At 43.5% G+C, this 14436-nt stretch overlaps 1 protein-coding gene and 1 long non-coding RNA gene across 2 annotated transcripts in view; one reads left to right on the top strand and one right to left on the bottom strand.

Moving 5' to 3' along the window:
* Positions 1-1332, bottom strand: part of LOC122487218 — a 58073-nt gene extending 56741 nt beyond the window's left edge. Inside the window, exon 1 of the long non-coding RNA XR_006298332.1 lies at positions 1276-1332. This is a non-coding gene — a long non-coding RNA (uncharacterized LOC122487218). The remainder of the gene's footprint in view (positions 1-1275) is intronic.
* Positions 1333-1424: 92 nt separating this feature from the next.
* The window catches only part of MAP4 (microtubule associated protein 4), a 197531-nt gene continuing 184519 nt past the window's right edge, over positions 1425-14436 (top strand). Inside the window, 2 exon segments of the mRNA XM_043587292.1 lie at positions 1425-1601; positions 2424-2459. The gene's annotated coding sequence lies outside the window, so the exon portion shown is untranslated.

Below are 14436 nucleotides of genomic sequence, written 5' to 3'. Positions count from 1 at the left end.
GGTCCAGAGTCCAAGTTTACCTCACTATGCTACCTCTAGGTCACCGTAACAGGGGCTATGACAGGCTGGTGACTTGCATTATCTCATTTTTTACTAAGGCAATTAAAGCTTAATTTCCCAAAGTTACACACAAAGTAGCAGGGCTGACCTTGAACCAGGACTTTCAACCAAGTCCAGTGTTCTTTCTGGTAACCAGCCTGCTCTACAGGTTAACTGACTACATGTCCCAGTGCCTGGTTGCCTGAGTTAAAAGCACCACACTTGATTGCTGGCTTGTGGTCATTAGATAAATTACTAAACTTGTATTTGTTTCTCATCTGTAAAATGAGAATGGGACCATTGATACCAATTATAAAACATTGTTTTGGCAACTAAATGAGTTATTGGGTGTCACGTACCTACAAGAGTGCTTGGGACATAATAAGCACTCAAGAGGCGTTAGCTGTCCCTTTTCCTTCTGAACCACTGCTATCCAGCAGAAATATATCGCGAGCCAAATAGGGATTTTAAGTTTAGCGGCCGTATTTTAAAAAGCAAACAAACGAACAAAAATTATTTTTAAAAATGCTTATTTGTTTTTGAAAGAGAGGGAGAGAGAGCACAAGCGGGAGAGGGGCAGAGAGAAGGAGACAGAATCCCAAGCTGGCTCCGCGCTCAGCATAGAGCCCCACCTAAGGCTGATCCCCAAATCATTTTCCTGGTATCAAGGCTTGAACAGAAATCAAGAGGAGGCTGAACCGATTGAGCCACTCAGGTGCCCCATGAAATTATTCTAAATGTGTTTTATTTAACCAAATATATCTAAAACTGTAACCAATTTTGTAATCAACTATCCAGTTTATAATCAATATAAAATTATGAGATTTTTATATATGTTTTCTACTAAGTCTCGGAAATTCGGTGTGTATTCTACACCTACAGCACATTTCAACTTGAACCAGCAACGTCACTTGTGGCTGGTGGCAGCGCAGCCCTGGAGAGGCCCCACACCCGCGTCCCTGTCCCCCTACGGTTCCTTCCCGCGACCAGCTGGCCCGCGCCCTAGGCCCCGCCCCGCGCCCCTCCCAGGTTACATCACAGAGCCCGCAGGCCCCGCGGGCGGGGAGACCCGGGCCCGGCCGCGTGTGCCCGGCTGCTCGCATCCTCCCAGTTCCAGGTACCCAAGTTCTGAAAGAAAGCAACGTCCAGCACAGGACAGCGGCGGCGGTCGCTGTGCCCGCCGGCCGCCCGGGCCCTAGCGGGCGGGAGAAGGGAGTCTGAAGCCCCCATGCGTACCTCGCCCCAACGGCCCTTCGCTCGCGCCGCTACCACTGCGAGGTCGAGGCGGCGGGGCCGGCGCCCATTGGCTTGCCACAGCCCTCCGCCCGCCCCCTCACTGCGCTTATTGGTCGGAGCCGCGGCGCCCGCGGGATAGGCGGTGGCGGCGCCCCGCCCCCGCGCCGGCCCTCAAGAGAGCGACGAGGAAGCGGCCGCCTCCCTGCGCCCCGCCCCACGGGCTTGCTCGGTGGCTCCGGCTCCTCCCGACTTCTCCCGGCTCCTCCCGGCTCCTCCCGGCCCTCTCCCGGCTCCCTCCGGCTTCGGCTCCGACGCGGCGGCGGCGGGTAGGTGCGGCGACAGGCGGGGCCCGATCGGAGGGGCGGCCTCTCCATTCTCCCGGGGGCTGCCCGAGCCGCTTTCTGCGGCTGCCCGGGACCCCGCAAGGCCCGCCCGGGGCGGGGAAGGGCGGTGGCCGCGGGCCTGCGGGACGCGGGGGCGGGAGGGCAGGGGGCCTGAGGGCGTGATCTTTCTAGGCTTCGGGGCGCGATCCCGGGGCCCCTTGGGGCCGAGCGGGCTGAGAGGACCGGCTTCGGGCGTCTGGAGCGTGGGGCTGAGCGGCACGCCTCGGGCTCGGGATGGGGCTGCGCTCGGGGAGCGAGGGTCGGCTGCGGTCTGGGGCCCTGGGTGGGGCTCGGGGACGTAGGAGAACTCAGAGGTCGTTCCGTGAGGCTTTGTGGGGGTCAGTTGAGGTGGAGCTGATGCGAGCTAGAGAGCGTGCCCAGTCCCGGGTTACGGGCGGGGCTGAGGGGCGGTCTGGAGAACCGGGCCCCAGCCTAGGCTCCCTGCGTGCGTCCTCTCCGGCACTGGGCAGACTAAGTGTTGGGTTGGGGGACTAAGTGTGTGGCTGCGAGACGGCGAAGTAAGTATGGGGATGGGAGGATTGGGACTGGGACCGGGAGGGGGCAGTTGGAAACGTTACCCCGAACCGAGATGGTGGTTTAGCACTTGGACCAGGTTCTCCGCTGGTGTGTTGCCTGAACTCTTTTTTGGTGAAATTACCCCGTGGGGGAACGTTGGGGTTTTTGCTTCCACCCAGGAACGTGTAAATTAAATGCACTTACTTCTTTTCGGAGGAGGCAGTGATTACGCCTCGTTTTGTGTTTTAGGACCCAAACCTGGGGTGAAACGTGCTTCTCGGGAAGGTTAGTGTTACCCAGCTTTCTTCTGGAAACCCCCTTTCTCCTTTCCCTCCTCTGGTTCGGTTACAGTATTGCTCCCTAGGGCCTCTCGATTCCCTCTCCCTGGCTGCATAGCATTGCAGTGTTTCGTGTGTGTGTGTGTGTGTGTGTGTGTGTGTGTGTGTGTGTGTCTCCCGCCCGTTTCCCTGCTGCTGAGCTTTTGGCAACTGCCACTGCGCTTTCCCAGGGATGGTTGTGGCATTGCATCAGGGGATATTTGTGCTTGTAATTTGCTCACTCAGCCCAGGAAGAGGGAGAATAGTATGCTGCAGAGATGGGGGGGGGGTGCCGTCAGCTCGGTCGGGTAGGCAGAGAAATGGGTGTGGTGAGGGAATACAGCTGCTCTAGGCCTATAGGGTAACACTGCCCAGTCATCAGCTCAAAGAGATTCAAAGAGCAGCAGCAACAGCTATTTTTATAAATCAGTCCTGAATCCAAGCTGAGCACATGGATTTAGAGTGAACAGTTGTCATGCTCTAACTATTACCGGCTGGGTGTTTGGTAGACAACATTAGAGTTGCTAAGCGAGAACTGTACAAGGCAGCGGGTACTTGCAACTTTTTAACTTTGCTCTTCTCACACCTCTCTGGGATGGCCCCCCCCCCCCCCCCCCCCCCCCCCCCCCCCCCCCCCCCCCCCCCCCCCCCCCCCCCCCCCCCCCCCCCCCCCCCCCCCCCCCCCCCCCCCCCCCCCCCCCCCCCCCCCCCCCCCCCCCCCCCGTCTTTCAAAACTTGAAGTGGTTTGATGGTTCAGGCTACTTTTCAAATGAAATGTTTCTCTATCACTGGTAGTCTTCCTCTCACATTTGGCTTAAAAATAATAAAGCTGTCACCTTTTGAGCACTTGCTATCTTCCGGGCACTAGTAGGTATTTATTTACAGATGGGGAAATTGAGACTGACAGGAATAAGGAGTCACACAGATAGTTAAGTATCAGAAGTGGCATCCATATCAAGGTCTCTCTGACCCTCTCTGCCCTCCCCTCCCCCCAGTAGTTCAGAAACTTGAAATTTTTGATTCACACTGGGGTGACTCAAGTGCTTGAGAATTTATTCATGCAAAGTAATCTCGCTAGAGACTGATAAACCAGATACCAGTTTATTTACATGGAAAGTATAAAGTGCCATGTACACAATTGGAATTAATTATCCACTGGCACCTCCTTTGTTTCTGGGCAGCCAAATCAGTAATAAAAAGGCAGTTGATTATAGAATGGGAACTAAGGGCCCTGGATGTTTTTAGGCGGATTTTTTTTTTTTAACGTTTATTTATTTTTGAGACAGAGAGAGACAGAGCATGAATGGGGGAGGGTCAGAGACAGGGAGACCCAGAATCTGAAACAGGCTCCAGGCTCTGAGCGGTCAGCACAGAGCCTGACCCGGGGCTCAAACTCATGGACCGAGAGATCATGACCTGAGCCGAGGTCGGCCGCTTAACCGACTGAGCCACCCAGGTGCCCCTTTAGGCGGATGGTTTAATCAAGTTACTGAAACCTAGTGAGTCTTCCTTCTTCTCCCAATTGTGTGAACACATATATTGATGTTTGACAGTGCTGGGAAGATTCTAAAAACGTTTTCCCACTTTGTCTCAGTTGTGTGTGTGTGTGTGTGTGTTTAAGTTATTCTCTTCATATATTTGTCATCTCAGCATATATTTATCTGTGTTAAAATTCTCAAAATTACAAATAACCTTACATTACATGTTAACATCATTTTCCATTGTTTGCTTGACAGTGAAGGAAGCACCTGGATTTTATTATGTCTAGGTGGCTTAGCTCTATCTTTTTGTTTTTTTGAGGGTATGAAAACTTTTTAAATTACATACTCTGGCTTTCAGGGGAGAGTAGGACAGGTTTCCCAAGCTTGCTTGAAATGGTTTAAGAGCTGGGAAAGATACTGCCTTGTGATATTTATTTCGGTTATGGATTGGGGGTATGTATGGAAGTACGTGTTCCCCTGTGTGAAGGGGCACTTGTGTGGTTTGAACCTCTTTCTTACATCAGGTTAGGTGGGTTAGCTTTAGTCAGAGAGAGTGAGTTCTTTTTGATTTCAGTGTCTTGTTCTTTTTCCCAATTTTGTTTTTGAATTTGGCGATCCGTCTTTTATCTCTTTAAATTTGTGAGGTTGACACTTCAAATTTAGGCATTGCTTTTCTCCATTGTCCTCTTCCTCTTTCTCCTTCTCTTCCTTCTTCTCCTCCTCTTCTTTTCCCCCCCTTTTTTATTATTATTATTTTAAGTAATCTCTGCCCCCAACATGGGGCTCAAACTCATGACCCTGAGATCAAGAGTCATGTATATGCTCCACTGACTGAACCAACCAGGCACCCCCTTCTTCTTTTTTTTTTTTTTCTATTATTTTTTAAAAAGTGTTTGTTTATATTTGAGAGAGAGGGAGAGAGAGAGAGAGAGAGAGACAGAGAGACAGAGAGAGAGAGAGAGAGAGAGCCAGTGCTAGCAGGTGAGGGGCAGAGAGAGAGGGAGACACAGAATCTGAAGCAGGCTCCAGGCTCTGAGCTGTCAGCACAGAGCCCAGTGCAGGGATCATGACCTGAGCCAAAGTCAGACATTTAACTGAATGGGCCACCCAGGCACCCCTCCTTCTTTTTTTAAATATTAAGCATGGTTAGTTGATGTGCAGGCTTTATGTTTCCTTAAAATGTAAGAAAATCTTGAGAAGCATTTTGACCCAATGGAAGTCATCTTGGTGGTTCATTTGATTTGGTCCATTTGAGAAGGAAACTGAGGCAGGCCTGGGTGGCTCAGTGGATTAAGTGTTGACTGTTGATTTCAGCTCAGGTCATTTCATGGTTCTTGGGATTAATCCCCGCATCAGGCTCTGTGATGACAGCACGGGGGCCTGTTTGGGATTCTCTCTCCCCTTCTCTCTGTTCCTCTGCTGCTCACGTAGCATGCACACTCTTTCTCTCTAAAAACTTAAACATTTAAAAAAATAAAAAATATTTTATTTTGAGTAACTTTAGGTTTACAGAAGAGTTGTAAAGATAGTACAAAACTTCATCTAGCTTTCCTTAATTTTAACATTTTATGTAACCATGATACATTTATCAAAATTAAGAAACCAATATTAGTTGGGGTGCCTGGGTGGCTCATTTTTGTTAAGGGTCTGACTCTTGACTTCGGCTCAGGTCATGATTTCATGGTTCATGAGTTTGAGCTCCACCTCGGCCTCTGCACTGACCGCCTGCTTGGGATTTTGTCTCTCTCTCTCTGCCCCTCCCCCAGCTGCTCTCTATTTCTCTTTCAAAATAAATAAAAATAAACTTAAAAGAGAAATGACTATTAGTTCCATATTATGAAGTAAATTATAGGCTTTTCTCTCATTTCCCTAGTTTTTCCAGAGTGATGCTCTTTTTCTATTATAGGATCTGATCCAGGATACCACATTGTATTTAGATGTCTTATTTCCCTAGTTTCTGACAATCTGTGACAGTTTCTTAGCTTCTCCTTGCCTTTCTCTCCTTGACACCTTTGAAGAGTAGCAGTTATTTGTAGAATGTTCCTGAATTGGGTTTTCAGGTATTTTCGCATGATTGGCCTGAAGTTGTGCATTTTGGGGAAGAATACCAGAGATGGTATGCCCTTCTTGTCACATCATATTGCATATCAGGGGATATCTGATATCAATGTGACTTATTACTGATGTTAACCTGATAATTTGATTAAGGTAGTATCTTCTTGGTTTCACTAAAGTGACTGTTTTTCCATTTCCTTACTTTATTTGTTAGAAGCTAGAAATGAGTCATCAAGTCAAGCCCATTTCTGGGGGAAGGAAATGAAGCTCTACCTCTTGAAGGAATGAGTGTCAAAGAATTTGTGTCTGAGTTCAAATCACCCACAGTGATTCATAACTATTTTGGGGGAGGTTCTGTGAGGCTATACAAAGATCTGAGTTTCATCCACTAATTTTAGCATTCATCAGTGAAATTTGCCTGCAGCAGCAATTCGTGTGTAATTGTAGTGGTGACTTTCTATTTCCCTCATTCCTTCTACATTTATTATTTGGAATTCTTCTGTAAGAAAGATTGTACACTCCCTTCTACCCCTGCCCCTGGTTTATTTAGTTACTCATTTATATCAGTATGGATTCACGAATATTTATTTTTTTCTTTGGGTTGTAATACTGTATGTTGTTGCTCACATTCTTCTGGCTTTGGCCATTTGACACTTAGGTGTTTTTGATATGTTCCTCTTTTCTTTTTTTTGGAGCACTTTTTACTTCCTGATGCTGCAGGGTGCTCCAGTCTCATCTTGTATTTCCCTGCCCCAGCCCTAGAATCAGCCATTTCTCCAAGGAGCCCTGGTTTCTTTTATTGGAAGAAAATATTTAGAAACGAGGATCTGGTTTCTAAATGAACTAGGTGTACTCACTAATGCTGAGCTGTCACTGCTTCTAGGCCATCCTAGAGGGCAGAGCTAGGAAATACGTGTGTGTGTACTGGCCCAGGTGTACATACATATTTGTGTTTATTTCCATATCTGTCTGGATATGAATGTGAACATGCACTCATACTGGTCTCTCTGACTCTAGTCCAGTACCACAGGTTTATTCTAGCATTCCTCTCCTTGCCTCTTTGTAACTTCTTTCTCTGACAGTGAGAAACTTGGCTCTTGTTATTTATAATAGATTTATTTAACTATTCAGCCGTAGTGTATGTGTAAAGTAGGAAAATGCAGTTTTCGTTATCACATAAAGTAAATTTCCCAAGTATTTTGCAATCGTTAACTAATTCAAATTATACTCCTGTAATATTGGTATTTTAAATTATTGTTTTTTAGCTTAAGTGGAGAGGTGATGTCATTTGCCCTTGGCCAAACAGGAAGTGAGTGATGGCAGCTGGAATTGATGACCTAGTCTCACTCCTAGTGCTATGCTTGATCCCATGCAAAGCAGACTCTTCCTATCAAGTATCTTAACTACAGGTCCTCCTTTATCCCTTCTTGGTGGGATTGCTCCTTTTAATTAAAGAAGTTCCTGGTTTTTAGATTTTTTTTTTTAACTTTTGACAATGTTGACAGCAAGTATAATTCCTTTTCTGGAATTATTTTGTCTCACTTAAGTTTTTTCCAGACTAAACAGTTTTTTCCCCTAGCCACCTCTTATGAAATGTGCTTTCTAAACCTTTTATTATGTTGGGCATCGACTTGTGGACATGCTACAGATCGTATGGTCTGATCCAGGTATTGTGTTAAGCCCTAGAAATGAAGTGATTACGGAATTCAGAATGATCCCTTCCCTTGGGGAGCTTACCACTTTTTCATCATTGGTGCCTTAAAATAATTTTTTTCAGGGCATCTGAGTGGCTCAGTTGGTTAAGCATTGGACTTTGATTTTGGCTCAGGTCGTGATCGCACAGTTTGTGGGATTGAGCCCCACGTCACGCTCTGTGCTGACAGCACGGAGCCTGCTTGGGATTCTCTCTCTCTCCCTCTTTCTCTCTGCCCCCTCCCCCACTTGCACTCTCTCTTTCTCAAAATAAGTAAACGTTAAAAAAAAAATAAGTAAAATAATCGTTTTCTTTCTTTCAATATCCACTTTTCAGTGTTAGCTTATACTTACTTGTCAGTAAGCTCACCTCTAAGTCTTTTTCTCTAGAGCTGTGTTAACCCAAATCTTCATTCTTTTTTTTTTTAATTTTTAAAAAATGTTTATTTTTTAATTTTTTTTTTAATGTTTATTTGTTTTTGAGACAGAGAGAGACAGAGCATGAACGGGGGAGGGTCAGAGAGAGAGGGAGACACAGAATCTGAAACAGACTCCAGGCTCTGAGCTGTCAGCACAGAGCCCGACGCAGGGCTTGAACTCATGGACCGCAAGATCATGACCTGAGCCGAAGTCGGACACTTACCAACTGAGCCACCCAGGCGCCCCTAAAAAATGTTTATTTTTGAGAGAGAGACAGAGTGTGAGCGGGGAAGGGGCAGAGAGAGGGAGACAAAGATCTGAAGCAGGCTCCAGGTTCTGAGCTCTCAGCACAGAGCCTGACACAGGGCTCGAACTCACCAGCCACAAAATCATGACCTCAGTTGAAGTGGGATCCTTAACCGACAGGCACCCAGGTGCCCCCCAAATCTTCATTCTTGATTGGTTGGCTTTCTGATTCTGTGTTGGACTTTTTTACACGTATTTTCTTTCTGTAAGTCCAATTTCTGTCTATTGTTCCAAAGGAGACTTTTTGAATCCTGATTCTATTATCCTGTGCCTTTGTTACCCTTCCTATATCTGTAATTTTGATATGTTCTTTCTATATTTTGATTTGAATAAGTTAAGAAAATGTTCACCTAGAGAGTGCCATGATCAGTTCCTAGTAGTATGTAATTAGAGACAAAACTTAACTTTATTTTCTCCTTGCTTCTGACTTTTATTACTTAAGTGTTTTCAAAGGCTTTGGTTCTCAGTTTCTACTCTAGTTTGTGTGCAAAATAATAATTAAAATATTTCACATCTTAAACTCTGAAGTCACAGCTAGTTATTTCTAATGGTAGTTATTGATTATTGATTGAAGTTAGGCTATATGATTGCTTATTATCACAAAGTATAGGTTCTGACTTATGATTCACATGTAAAATAGTTATGCCTTTTATCTCATTAGCTCTCCCCTTCCCCCATACATGTTGAAACTGTCGTGGAAAAACTTAAAGCTCTTAGGGAATATAATTTAAAGAATGAAACATTTAGGGAGATTGGGGATAGTGGTGAGTGGGAGTAGAGGTTAGAGACTGTTAAGAAAAATGTTCCTTCCTAAAGTGACTCCTCTCTCTGAGCTCTGTTTTTGTTAAACTGAAATTCTTATTCAGATGTTCATTTGGTTAACTCATTTTCTCTGTTAGGAATAGAAATACACTGGGACAATTCAAGAACCCTCGTTCATTTTTTTATAGGTAGAACATATTTTCATTGAAATAGTTTGTATTGGGCATATAAATGTTCCTTTGGATGATAGGTAAATGATTTCTGAATTTAAGGAGGAGTGGGAAAGGGAGAGGGTATGGGGTAAGACAGACTTACAGACTTTTTTCCTTGGTATCAGCTCAGGTATCAGCTTTAGAAAGCCTTTCTGACCATTTTCTTAGTCTGGTCAAGTATTCCTCTTCGGTGTTTTCACCAATATATATCTTTGGGCATATGTTATCCTAGGTTAAAAAAAAAAAGGTATAATTCACATCATAAAATTTACCATGTTAGAGTATACAAGTCACTTTGGTTTTTGGTGTATTCAGTGTTGTGCAGCCATCACCACTGTATGATTCTAGAACATTTGCATCATCCCCAGAAGAGATCCCAAACCCATAAGCAGTCATTTCCCATCCTCCTCCCACTTCCATCCCTGGCAGTCACAAGTCTAATTTCTGTTGATGGATTTGCCCATTCTGGACATAACTTATAAATGGAATCATACAATATATGGCCTTCTGTGTCTGGCTTTTTTCATTAGTGTGTTTTCAAGGTTCATCCTTCATTCATATTGTAGTACATATCAGTACGTCATTCCTTTTTATGGCTGAGTAATACACCATTGTACGGGTGTTTTGTTCTCTCATCAGTGGGTTGTTTCCACTTTTCAGCTGTTATGATAATGCCTCTATGAACATTTATGTACAAGTTTTTGTGTGGACATATGTTTTTATTTCTCTTGGGTATATACCTAGGAGTGGAATTGCTGGGTCATATGGTAACTCTATATTTAACCTTTTGAGGAACTGCAGACTGCTTTCTATAGTGGCCATACCATTTTATGTTCCCATTAGCAATATATGAGGGGTCCAGTTTTTCTACATCCTCACAAATACTTGGCTATTATAGGTCTTTAAAAAATTAAAAAAGTTTTTTTTTAATTACATACCGTATCCATTAATGTGTCTTTATGCTGAGACAGTTTAACCTATCCAGATTTAATCTGTCGATAGAAAAAAAAGCCTATTTTAAAATGGCTATGACAGCCAATATCCTTGACTTGGTGCTGGGTAGTGTCTGAATTTTAATAGCTTACGGTTGTTCAAAATATTTCTCAGTTACTCTTTACTGCTTGCACTTGAAATGATTCCTCCAGATTTGTTAGTCACTTTTTGCTCGCTGGCCAGTCTTGTTCATTAGTGTCTCCCCTCTTCCTCCCTCCCTCCCTCCCTTCCTTCCTTCCTTCCTTCCTTCCTATCATCATCATCATCATCATCATCACCTTTTGACCCCCTTCACCTATTTTTCCCACCTACCACCCCTCTGCCTCTGGCAGCCACCAATTTGTTATATGTTTTTGATTCCATCGTAGTGAGTGTGAAGTGATACCTCATTGTGATTTTGATTTCCCTGATGACTGATGTACTTATTGCCTATTTGTAGATCTCCTTTAAGGAAGTAAGTATTAAGGTCCTTTGCCCATTTCGAGTTAGGGTCTTTGTTTTTATTTTGGAATTATAAGAATTCTTTATATTCTAGACACACGTACCTTATTAAATACATGATTTGCAAATATTTTCTCTATTCTGTGGGTTTTCTTCATTTTTTATAGTATCCTTTGAAGCATAAAACTTTGTAGTTTTTTTTTTTTTTTTTTTTTTTTTTTTTTTTTTTTTTTTTTTTTTTTTTTTTATTTTTTTTCAACGTTTTTAATTTATTTTTGGGACAGAGAGAGACAGAGCATGAACGGGGGAGGGGCAGAGAGAGAGGGAGACACAGAATCGGAAACAGGCTCCAGGCTCCGAGCCATCAGCCCAGAGCCTGACGCGGGGCTCGAACTCACGGACCGCGAGATCGTGACCTGGCTGAAGTCGGACGCTTTACCAACTGCGCCACCCAGGCGCCCCTGTAGTTTTTTTTAATTTTTATTTTTTTTATTTTTTTAATTTTTATTTTTTTCAACATTTATTTATCTTTGGGACAGAGAGAGACAGAGCATGAACGGGGGAGGGGCAGAGAGAGAGGGAGACACAGAATCGGAAACAGGCTCCAGGCTCTGAGCCATCAGCCCAGAGCCCGACGCGGGGCTCGAACTCACGGACCGCGAGATCGTGACCTGGCTGAAGTCGGACGCTTAACCGACTGCGCCACCCAGGCGCCCCTGTAGTTTTTTTTAATTTTTAGTTTTACTTATTTTTCAGAGAGGGAGAGAAAGAAACTTTCTAATTTTGATGAAATCTATTTTATTTGTTTCTTTCATGGTTGCTTGTGCTTTAGGTGTCACAACTAAGGATCTCTTGTAAGATCTTGTAAGATCACAAAGATTTCTGCCTATTTTTCTTTTATAGTTTTAGTTGATACATTTGGTTTTTGGTGCATTTTGAGTTATTTTTTGTATATGATGTAAGGGAGAGGTCCAAATTCTTAATTTTTTTGCATGTGGATATCCAGTTGTTCTTGTACTGTTTGTTGAAAAGACTTTTCTTTCTCATTGAATTGTCTTGGCACTCATTTTGAAAATCTCCTGACCTTAGATGTGGGGGGTTATTTCTGGATTCTGAATTCTGTTCCATTGACTTACATGTCTTATGCCAGTACCACACTGTCTTGATTACTGTAGACATTATAGTATGTTTTGAAATCAAGAGGTGTGAGTCTTCCAACTGTGTTCTTTTCAAGATTGTTTTGGGTATTCTGGATCCCATGCGTTTCTGTATGAATTTTAGGGTCGGCTTGTCGATTTCTGCATAAAAGACAGTTGGAATTTTGACAGGGACTGCATTAAATTTATAGATCACCTTAGAGTGAATTGCCATCTTAACAATGTTATCTTCCAATCCATGGACATGGAATATGTTTCCATTTATTTACGTCTTCTTTAATTTCTCTCAGTAATGTTTTATAGATTTCAGTGGACAAGGCTTGCACTTTGGTTACATTTATTGCTAAGCATTTTATTCTTTTTGATGCTGTGGTAAATTGAACTGTTTTCTTAATTTCATTTTTGGATTGCTAATTGCTAGTGCATAGAAATACAACTGATTTTTGTTTATTGATGTGGTGTTTTTCAAACCTTGCTGAATTTATTATCTTTAAGAGTTTTGTGTATGTGTGAATTCTTTGCATTTCCACATTATTTTTTTACTATATATGCTTTTCACTGGATCAAGATCCTCTTGAAGTCAGAGACTGACTTGTATTTCATTTTCTTCCCCCTATTACCAAATGTATAGTCAGTTAACAACTCTGGGATAAAAATGCCATTGTAGTAGAGTTCATTGTAGCATAATGTCGCAAAATGGCACAGAAGAAAAGTGGGGTATTGTTAAGACTATTTTTACCTATTATAAAATGTTTCCTGAGGTTCAAGAAAGTTAATTCTTCTTACTTCTGTGTCTCCTCTGTACACTTGCCTCTAGTTACTCTTTGTTACTTTGTTAACTCAGAAGTTTTTTTTTTTTTAACTTAAATTTTAGCTAGTTAACATACAGTGCAGTATTGGCTTCCGAGTAAAATTCAGTGATTCATCACTTACATACAACACCCAGTGCTCATCACAATAGGTGCTCTCCTTAGTACCCATCACCCATCCATCCCAACTCCCACTCACTTCCCTCTGTCCACCCGTAGTTTGTTCTCTATCATTAAGAGTCTCTTGTGGTTTTTTCCCCCCCTCTTTCCCATATGTTCATCTGTTTTGTTTCTTAAATTCCACATATGAGTGAAATTACACGGTATTTGTTTTCTCTGATGGACTTATCTAACTTAACCAAATGCATTCTAGTTCCATCTATCTCATTGCAAATGACAAGATTTCATTCATTTTTTAAAAATTAAAAAAAATTTTAACGTTTATTCATTTTTGAGAGAGAGCAAGAGAGCGAGTGCACAAGCAGGGCAGGGCCAGAGAGAGAGGGAGACACAGAATGTGAAGCAGGCTCCAGCCTCTGAGCTGTTAGCACAGAGCCTGACATGGGGCTCGAACTCATGAACTGCGAGATCATGACCTGAGCTGAAGTCAGATGCCTGACTGAGCCACCCAGGTGCCCCTTAATTTTTTTAAATGTGTTTAAAAAAATTTTTTTTTAATGTTTATTTATTTTTGACAGAGAGAGAGAGAGAGAGACAGAGCATGAGTGGGGGAGGGGCAGAGAGAGAGGGAAATACAGAATCTGAAACAGGCTCCAGGCTCTGAGCTGTCAGCACAGAGCCTGACACAGGGCTCGAACTCATGAACTGCGAGATCATGACCTGAGCTGAAGTCGGACGCTCAACCGACTGAGCCACCCAGGCACCCCTTAATTTTTTTAAATGTTTATTTATTCTTGAGAGACAGAGTGTGAATGTGGGAGGGGCAGAGAGAGGGAGACACAGATTCCAAAGCAGGCCCCAGGCTCTCTGATCTGTCAGCACATAGCCCAGTGCTAGGCTTGAACTCATGAACTGTGAGATCATAACTTGAGCCGAAGTCAGACACTTAACCAACTGAGCCACCCAGGCACCCCAAGATTTCATTCTTTTTTTATTTTAAAAAATTTTTAAAAAAATGTTTTTATTTATTTTTGAGACAGAGAGAGACAGAGCATGAGCAGGGGAGGGGCAGAGAGAGAGGGAGACACAGAATCCAAAGCAGCCTCCAAGCTCTGAGCTGTCAGCACAGAGCCTGACGTGGGGCTTGAACCCACGGACTGTGAGATCATGACCTGAGCTGAAGTTGGACGCTCAACCGACTGAGCCACACAGGCGCCCCAAGATTTCATTCTTTTTGATAGCTGAGTAATATTCCTGTGTGTGTGTGTGTGTGTGTGTTTATACTGTCTTCTTTATCCATTCATTAGTTGAGGGACTTTTGGGCTCTCCACAGTTTGGCTATTTTTGATAATGCTGCTATAAATATTGGAGTGCCTGTACTCCTTTGGATCTGTATTTTTGTATCCTTTGGGTAAACACCTAATAGTGCCATTGCTGGATCATAGGGTAGCTCTATTTTTAGTTTTTTGAGGAACCTCCATATTGGTCTCCAGAGAG

The sequence above is a fragment of the Prionailurus bengalensis genome, chromosome A2 (genome assembly GCF_016509475.1).
Source record: "Prionailurus bengalensis isolate Pbe53 chromosome A2, Fcat_Pben_1.1_paternal_pri, whole genome shotgun sequence".
NCBI lineage: Eukaryota > Metazoa > Chordata > Mammalia > Carnivora > Felidae > Prionailurus > Prionailurus bengalensis.
The sequence above is the reverse complement of the archived record's forward strand: the minus strand, read 5'-3'. Positions and strand labels throughout refer to the sequence as shown.